We start from the raw sequence: 10240 nt of genomic DNA, 5'->3' as shown, positions 1-10240 counted from the left end.
TTACAAGGAATAAGCCTGAAGTTGGGCACTTGAGGAATTTTGGGTACTTGACTTACTCACATGTGCCTTCGAAGAAGAGGACAAAGCTAGAGTATAAGGACTTCATAGGCTTACCGCATATACATCCCTACTTTGAGGAAAATAATGGTTAGGTGAGATGTGAGATTTGAGGAGGATCAAGCCTTTAGGATGCCATATGATTTAGAAAAGGGAAAGTAGTATGCTCCTAAGTCTCAAGTGGATGTTGAAAATGTTATAGGTTCAAAAAGTATAGGTTCACAAGTTTAAAGAGTTACAGGTTCCCAAGTGGTAGGTTCACAAACTTATAGTGCATAGTATTTGAGAACACAATTTTAAGATGAGAAGGATGCGTAGGAGGATTCCACTCCATAGTAAGTTACTTGAGGGAAGAGCAAGCCAAGATGGCTTCAACAAAATTTCAAGGAAGCCCATGAATATATGGGGAGTTGCAAGAGGGATGTTAGGGAGAGTAAGGCACCAAAGAGGTTTTGTAGCTATATGGATTTTGTGAGCAACATCACTGAGTCTAAACATTCTACTTTTGAGGAGGCAATAGACCAATAGGGCTTGAGGCATGTCATGGTTGAAGAGTACAATTCCATCATGAAGAATGATGTGTGGGAGGTTGTATCAAGGCTTGAGGGGAAGTCAGTGGTGACTTATAGGTGGCTTTACAAAATCAAGTATGTTGTGAACCATAGAATTAAGAAATACAAAGCACGGTTTGTGGCACAAGGGTTCTCACTAATAGAGGGAATCGACTATGACGATACCTTCGCACTAGTTGCGAGAAACACTTTAATCAGGGCAATCATTTCCATTGCAGTAAAGATGGATTGAAGGATACATTAAATGGATATAAAGACAACTTTTATAAATGGAATTATATAGGAAGAAGTGTACATAAAGTGTTCACAGAGCTTTGAGGTGCATGGGAGAGAGTCTCAAGTGCTCAGGTTGAAAAATGTCTTATATGGACTTAAGAAAGCTCCCATAGCTTGGTACTCGAGGATTGTTAACTATTTGCAACATATCAATTTTTTGAGAAGAGTGAGTCCTAGCACAACCTATACTACATAGTGAATGGCAAAGAGCCTCTTATTCTCATCCTATATGCGGATGATCTCTCTATTACAAGGTAAAAGAGGCTCATAGCTAGTTGCAAACAAGATCTTGCTTCAAAGTTTGAAATGAAATATATCAGGATGGTGCATTATTTTTTAGGATTAGAGGTTTGGTAGGAACCAAAACATCTTTTCCTGGGACAAGGGAAGTATGCATTTAACATCTTGAAGAGATTTAATATGGAGGATTGTAGGCCTATGTCAACACAAATCATAATAAAATGGAAGAAGATGAATGATTTTGAGGGTGATTTGGTGGATCCCACCTTGTATCGTTAGTTAATATGATAATTAATGTATATGGTCAACACCAAGCCATATTTATTTTTACTATCAACACTCTCATTCAGTATATGGTTGAGACGAGGAGAGTGCACTTAGTGGTGGAAAAACATGTGTTTATGTAGCTATGAGGTATATTGGATTTTGAACTAGACTATGTGAGAAAGGATGGAGTTCGTTTGACTAGTTACATAGACTCGGACTGGGCAGGTAATGTAGTGGATATGAAAAACACTTCAAGGTTTTGTGTTAGATTGGGCTCAACAATTGTGTCGTGGCTTGGTAGGAAACAAAATTTAGTGGCACTGAGTTCTACAGAGGAAAAGTATATGGAAACTAGTTAGGCGAGTTGTGAGGCCATATGGCTTCGCAAGTTACTGGTTGGGTTATTTGGTTGTTAGTTGCAGCCTACAGTGATTTACTGTGACAACTAGAGTTTCATTAAACTCTTAGAAAATCTAGTATTTCAGGACATGTCAAAACATATTGAGATCAGATAACTCTTCATCCAGGATTAGGTTCAGGAATGCATAGTTGAGCTTCATCATATATCCACAAATGAGAAACTTTCGTTGGTGAAAGGAAAGTTTGTGTTTTTGAGAGACAAGGTTGGGGTGGTGAAGAACACCTTCCTTATTAAGAGGGAGTGTTGAAGTTTTTTACTCGGAAAAGTGTCTTCCACATTGGTTTGGTGTCTAGCGTGTGGGAGAATGTCCAAAGTGGTCCCTAGGACATTAAATTCATTTTATAAATTTGGTGACCTTTTATGCATTATTAATTAATAATAAAAAAAATAAATGATTTAAGTTGTGATAATGATATATTATATCACAGCCATAGATCTCATTAGCTAAGTATTTAATTTGAGCCATTAGATATTAAGGTTAGGTAAAATTCATTATTTATAGGGAAAAACACAAAATTATTCAATACATGACAAGGAGGGAGAGGAGTTAAAGAAAGAGGAGAGAAGGAGTGTGCAAACTATTGAAGCCTTGAATTATCATCAATTTTGATATATTTTCCCATATTTTCATCCATTCCATACTTTCTTTTGTCATCTTTAAAGGTTATAAGATTATTTTGGTCATCATCAACCATAACATAAGGTATCAAACATTTGTAGCTCATAATCTAGATTTTCTTTATGAAAAATGACTAAAATATTAATATGGCAACCGAATTGCGTAATTTTCGTAGCTAATGATCATTTTTGCAGCTTAGTCCATGGTTACACGGGTTCTATATACTTTGAAAAAGAACAAAAGAAATAGATAGATGCCAAATGTCAAAGATTAGAACATCCAACTATTATGCTTACTCGAAAGATCATAAAGCTCAAGGATTTGATCAATCAAAGTACAAAGTCAACTTTGGTTTGTTCGCATGTAGGGTTTTGAGGAAAATAGTTTCAATAATAGGCAAGCATGGAAAAGTGTGGCATCGATTGAACAAACACCTGATTTCAAATTGCTAATGTGTAGACAAAGATCCTTCTAATGATTTTCTATGTAAAGAGTGAATCATGAGAAATTGATTTCTATTTCAATTCAAACACCTAGCTATCACTCAATGAACTCGTCTTTTGGTGTTTATTTCTTTGGTTGTTAAGAATTAGAGACAATAAAAAATATACCCTCGTGTTAGGAAAAATACTTAGAGGGGAGGTGAATCGGTATTTTAAACTACTTTAACTTTTCTTTTCTTATTCAGATTTATGTACACAATTATTATGAAGTCAACCTGCATAAGTACGCGAGGGTGATGAAGACAAGTAGCGTATATCAAGTTCACTAAATTTTTTAGTTAATTCATCATTTGTTTAACTTGAACCAGTATATGAATACTTCATTAAACATTAATTAAATAGTAACCATGTGAAGTAAGAATAGAATAAGTCGTCACACACAAGAAACACCTAAACACCATAATTTTTTAGGTGGAAACCCAATTTGGAAAAAAAATCATCATTGTTGTCACTTTGTCTTCTTTTGTTAGACCCTCCTCCCACATCTACCCAAGTAACCCACCAACCGGGGTAAACATATGACAAAAAGTTACTATGATAATATTCAATCTCCTAATTCATGTTAAGGAAGTGGAACCAATAGAAACACACCATACAGACCTTCCACATCAGCAACGGGACTCCCAGGAACCATCACAACCTCTCAGGTAACCACCCCTTGGGTCCCACTGAATTTTTAGACTAATTAACCCCTGAAAGCTCCCATGATATGGGCATGCATGCGTTCAGAGGGCTTTGGATGCTCCCACAACATGGTATGCCAGTGTCCATGGAATTTTTTGCCCAGTGTTGTGCCGACGTCCCTAGGATTTGAGCCACTTTTTCAGGCCCAGAGCCCAGGTCACTGCCAAGAACTAAATGACACCTTCAGAACAGAAAGATAACAAGGGAATGATGATACAAATGTAATTACCTGAACAAGGGCTTGACTGGACCCCTACTAGCCATGACAGGTATTTTGTCAAACATATCACAAATATGCAATCTACAGGTGTAAACAACATATCTAAGAATAGGGATCTCATACTCATCTGAGATTCACTAAGAAGCAATGAAGCATCAACACATTAGCTTCAATTTCATCCATTAGGCCATAGATAGATTGTTCATTCCTATACAAGTAAAAACATGATGAGAGCCATACATAGCCACTGTCATAATACATGTTCATAACCAGCATAATAGAAATATAAATACCAAGTAAATCACAGCCATATCATCCACATATAAACCAGTGTAATACTCATGAAATAACAAGGATAAATAACCTCATATTAATTATGCAAAGGCCAACCAGTTGTAGGACTTCCACGAACCACCTGACCATAGACATGGTTTGTTTGGTTGTGATATATTCTTTCCACGACTAACCCACGTAGTTAATTGTGGGGTTAGAGGGGGGCAGAGCCCCCCCTTCGTTGCGCCAATTGCGTAGCAGGGGGTCACAAGGGGTTTGAGCGGTGTAGGTAACTCCACTCTATGGGTTCCAGGGCAGCGCCTTGGAAAATTTTGTTTTTGGAACCTATGTTAGGTTAGGCGGACCCACCTATCGTTTTGTGCATGATTTTCACACATGTTTTTTGGACGCAATGGTTTTTGGTCCATGGTTTTGGACGCGATGGTTTCCAGTCCTGTTGTGGTGACCAACAACCCCCCCTCTTTGCTTGATATTAGCAATAACGTCAAGCAAAGGGGGGACCCTGAACAAAAAATCCCAAAAAATATTTTGTTAATTTTTTGTATTTTTCTCCCTAAGGCTTAAATCGCATCGCAAAGAAAGGTCTAAGCATTACTCAAAGCGCGAAAAGTAAAAATGCGAAAAAGCGACACGAATTTCATCGCGTCGCATGCATCTCAAACGCGCTCTAAAAGGAGGACCTCCAAGAAGCGCCGATCGCCGATATGCGACATCGCACATCGCAAATGTCACGCTATGGCACCATGAACCATTGAATAAAATCTACGATCTGCGATGACTGCGATATCACTAAACTGCGATCTGCGATCTGAAAAGACTCATCACACGATAAACCCAAGGCCAAGCACGCGCCTTAAAGGAAATTAATGACCGCATGCTTGAGTATCAAGAAATGATTGCATCGCATTTATCGAAGAGTCAAGTCATGATTCATGTCAGGATTACGCATTCATTAGAGTTTAATGCTTTTTATGTCAATCTTTTCATTTCCCTTCTTCTTTGCGTAGACTGCAAGACACGCAACTGATATAAATCTATATGCAGGAAACATCTGAGAGAAAGGGGAAAGCACCAATTAAATAACAGAGAGAAGAAGCCTCCGCAAACGAATGCCGCATGCAGCAGGACCACGGATTCCAGACTATCAGACAACCGGCACTGATGAAATTAGACTATCCAGGACTCAGAGTCAAAGGCGCACAAAAGCAGCGTGTTCACAAAAGATCTTGAAGCTCAGACTGGGTAAAGCAAAAAGAGAAACGCAAAAGAAGGAGGACGCTCCAGAAAAGCCTGGAACAAAGAGCAGAAACAATTCTCGAAACAGAGGGTTGTCCATACAGCGCGACTCCTAACCCACTCAGTCATTCGCATGACCGGAAACCAAAACAGCAACAGCAAAATCAGTTCGAGAAGAACCTGGGTTGTGCTAAGTATACACGCGGCGAATACACCCAGCTAGAGAAAGGTTTTTGAAAATATCTTCTGGTCTGTCAGAAGGAGGTGTCAGCTCTTGTTATTTCCACTTTTATCTCCCGAGCAAAAGAAGAAGGCAGTCAGCCGACTCTTCCCAGGAAAGCGTTGCGTTGTTGACAGCACTAAAGAGAATATACAGAAACGATCAGAAATTAGATTTAAAGTTTTAGAAATAAATTTGCTTTTAGTAAAGGGCGGTCATTTGAAGCCGATTCCCTAGATTCGTGTAATTAATATCAATTAGCTAGTAGTATTTAACCCTTCTCATGGCATTTGGAGAAGGGTCCGGAAATCTGTCAAAAAACTTGTCCTCGGAACATGCACTTCTGCACCCTCAGAGGAGGTTTTTGATGAATGGATGGATCGAGATTTATTTATGTTTGCATTTTAATGTCTGTTACTGATGTTGCACTTCTGTACTCTTAACAGATATTAGAACAAGTAGAAGTAAATCATTATTGCTTGAAGTTTATTAGCGAAATCAGTCATAAATGGTACTTTTATCTCTTGACTAAATTCTGCTAGTATCCCCAAAGTGATATACAATTGAGTTCTTTATATGTTACTGTATGAATGTCTGTATTACCATTTGGCACTTCTGTATGGTGGAGTCATTTATTTATGCTTGACATATAGAAAACTGATTATGCGATATGCTGTTCACAACTACTCTGCCTAACTTCTTATGCAGAATGGTTTATCTTTATCGATTTATATTCTGATAACAGTTGAATGATCTTTATTACCAGCTGTTGTTAGAAATCTTTCTAGATCGCATAACAAAAGAGAACACCCCGGGTTAGCGTAGATTAGATGTATTGTTTTCTCTTCATTAGATCACATTAGTATAGAAGTAGTTTAGCTGTTAGAATTAAGACTAGTTCAGAGAAACCTTTTAGATTAATATCATCAAACTCTACACACACACGCACACCCTTTACATTGGGAAACTGGTCCCATTATCCCCAGTCGGACCCGCTACTCCAAACGGGCAAGGAGCCGCCAACCAGGTTCTGGACCGGGTGGGTATCCCCCTTGTTGTTGACCCGACTTCGGGGCACTCAACATTTCTGGCGCTAGAAGGAGGGCACGAGCTATGAATGGCACATAATTCAAAATCCAAATACCATTCTGAGAGCACCAACTCCCCCGACTTCTCCAGTACGACTAAACTCGGAACTAGAAGTCGCTCGGACATCCACCGCTGCTATTCACCCCGATACATCAGACCGTCCTATTTTCGATCCCCCTGAAGTTCAAACGTTGATCCGTAAACTCCAGGGATTCTCTATTTTCACCTAGAAGTCTGATAAATCTAAAGGCAGCTTGACTTCGCAATACAACCCTGCTCATCCCCTGACCCGATTGAAGAGTGAAAAGTTTGGCATTCAGCCAACTGAAACCCCTCTCCCTACTAGGAAAAGAGCAAGGAAAGCACTTCCAGAGTCTCACAGAGAGACTCTTTCATCCACTTCGTCCATCTCAACTCCCTCTCCGCGAAGTCTACCACCCACGTCGTCACCTCAAAACACTCATCCATCTCCCACAACCCTTCCTCCGCAATCGTCGAAGGTCGTAATATCTCCACCTTCTCAACATCAAAAATCATCTTCTGCACTTTTGTTAACTAGTCACTCAGTGATGGCCCAATCTCCATGGAACAATCCTGGGGCGGTTTTAATGCCTCCACCCCTAAGTCCAATACCTGCCCATCCTGAGAAATGGTTGCCGAAATTCAATCCGGAAACAGAAATGCTAGCTGAAGAACATATCAATAATTTCATGCTTTCTGTTAATCTCAACGGAGTTACCAACGAAGATGCCGTGGTCCGACTTTTCCCCTATACAATTCAAGGGACAGCCGGGTCATGGTACTTTTCGCTGCCCTCCGAATCTATCACCAGCTGGGACATTTTTCAAAATCAATTTCTCACCAAATTCGGCGATGATAGATCGACAGCGACACTAATCAACGATTTATCCAATCTCAAAGCTGAGGCTAGAGAACCCATTAAAGATTTTAACTTACGGTTCAACAAGATCCTCAACAAAATCCCCGCTGCTTCTCAACCCAGCGAGGAAGTAAGATGCGAATGGTACATCACGGTCTTACCTTCAAACTTGGCCATCTTCGTAGATAGGGCGAGCAAGACAACCTTAGTCGAAAATTTGGCTGAGGCGTTGGCAGTTGAAAGACGCGTAGTAGCCCTAGAAAAGAGATCTACAATCGAAGAGCGTAAATCTAAGAAAATCTCTTTCAAAGAAGACACCAAGAAGAAGCAAACGAAAGATCCTTTCGACATGGAAGGATTACAAAAGGTATTAAAAGCCATGTCCAATGAGATGATTGATATAAGGAAACAAGTAGCAGAATCGTCCCCAAGAAAGCCTTTTAGGAGTTTTAAGAGAAATCCTCCTATGGAGACGAAGCCACCCAACGTGGTCTCAAACGTTGAATCTGAAGAAGAAGAAGAAGAGAGCACCATCGAAACGCAGACCGACGATGAAGAAGTGGTGGAACTGCAAGGAATGTGGGATTTCATCCTCCCACAAGAGGAAGATCAAGAAGCACTTCCGGTCAGCACACGAAGCAGAAATCAGCTTGATCCTCCCCAGAATATCCCAAAACAGAAGGGCGCAAGCCCTGCAGCAAAAGAAAGGGTCGCACCAAAGAAAACAACTGCTAAAACGACCTCTTTTAGCCCAGTCCAATCAGAGCAAACGCCTCCATCAAAGACACTAATAGTGTCGGATGAAATGGAGTATAACACCATCGATGACATGAAAAAGACTAGGGCTAATATCACCCTGTACGAGTTGAGCAAATTGAAACACCAACAGAAAATCATGATGAAAGAGTTACACGTCGTACCTACTACGCCTTTACCTACAGCCGTAGCTTCCAATAATATAGGAAGACCTCCAATCAACACGATCAATAAAATCGATCCAAATGACATCGCTTTGATTGGAGGGAGATCTAGATCTCATACTCCTCCTTTCCTCCTCACTTATGAAATCTTTAACAGAAACGTGCACAACTGCTTGGTTGATTCTGGTGCTTCAACCAATATTCTACCCAAGTCAATATGTGCCAAACTCAACGTTCAACCGCAAAAATCCGCAGTGCGCATAGTTCAACTTGATCGATCACAAGTCGAAGTGATAGGTGAACTGAATCAAGTGACCATAAGACTGTCGTCTAACCCCAAGGTATGCCAAGTTATCGACATCCTAGTGGCTGACATCCCTGAATTTTATAGCCTGATTCTTAGCAGGGACTGGTCGGAGAAACTCCACGGATACTTTTCAACCGACTGGTCGCACATGTGGTTACCCTTCAACGGGAAACCAAATCAAATAAAGGTTGAACGAGAATTGCACCAAAAATACATAGTGACGGATTTGGAAGGAGAGAACGAAGCCATAGCATACAACAGCAGCATCATAGGCAACTACTCAGTAGACTCTTTCCTCGGAAATTTCAATGCTCACATATCACCATATTTAGAAAATTCAGTTTTGTCCCAAGTAGAAAACTTTTCCCAGACTGATGATTCAAAATGTGTTAGTTTCTTAGATAACCCTATAAATACTTCTTTATTTTGGAAATTATATTTTGATGGCTCTAAATCCAACGAGGGAGCGGGAGCAGGATGCGTTTTGATTAGCCCTGACGGAAATAAGACCATGCTCACATGCAGACTGGAGTTCGATTGCACGAACAACACAGCGGAATACGAAGCCTTGGTCCAAGGCCTATACAAAGCAATCGGCTGCAACGTCAAATATCTTCAAGTCTTTGGAGATTCTGAGATCGTCGTCAAACAGGTACGTAACACCATACACTACCTGTCTATTCATTTAAAGCACTATCAATCTTTAGTACAAGATCTCACTGCACATTTTACAGCATTCAATATTTCGTCAATCCCGAGACTTCACAATGCAAGCGCAGACCTGTTAGCTAACGTAGCCTCCAGACTCATTCCCTCCGAAGACTTTAGTCCAGATAGGTTTTCGATAGAATTGATTTTTAAACCGTCCATCCCTGACAACATCACTAACTGGAGAGTATTCAACGACGACCCAGACATCGTAAGTTTCCTCACCTCCGAAGGATCCTACTCAAACCAGATAATCGACGAAGACTGTCATGACCACCAGATACAACAAAATAGCATTGATAATGCTATACCCAAATCGGTGGTCAAACTAGAAGATTTATACGACTTGAAAAGTTGGTTCAAAAGGTCAGCTAACGCCAAACTTTACAGTTCAAATCTGAACTATGAATCAGTGAACCTAGGAACCGATGAGAAGCCGCAAAACGTTAATCTAGGCCAAGGCTTGGCTCCTGAAGAAAAATCAGCATATATCTGTCTTCTACAACAGTACAAAAACGTCTTCGCCTGGAATTACGATGAGCTGATGACCTACAACACTTCTATCATTCAACACACTATCCCCATGATTGACAACGAGAAACCTGTCCAGCAGAAGCTCAGGAAAATCCACCCCAACTTGGAAAGTCAGATAAAAACTGAGCTGAATAAATTGTTGAGAGCCAGAATAATCTTCCCGGTCAAACATTCCAAATGGGTATCCAATATG

Source organism: Pinus tabuliformis, chromosome 3_1 (genome assembly GCF_031772625.1).
Source record: "Pinus tabuliformis cultivar Carrire ecotype Pingquan chromosome 3_1, CPIR1, whole genome shotgun sequence".
Taxonomy (NCBI): domain Eukaryota; kingdom Viridiplantae; phylum Streptophyta; class Pinopsida; order Pinales; family Pinaceae; genus Pinus; species Pinus tabuliformis.
This window is presented reverse-complemented; position numbering follows the sequence as displayed.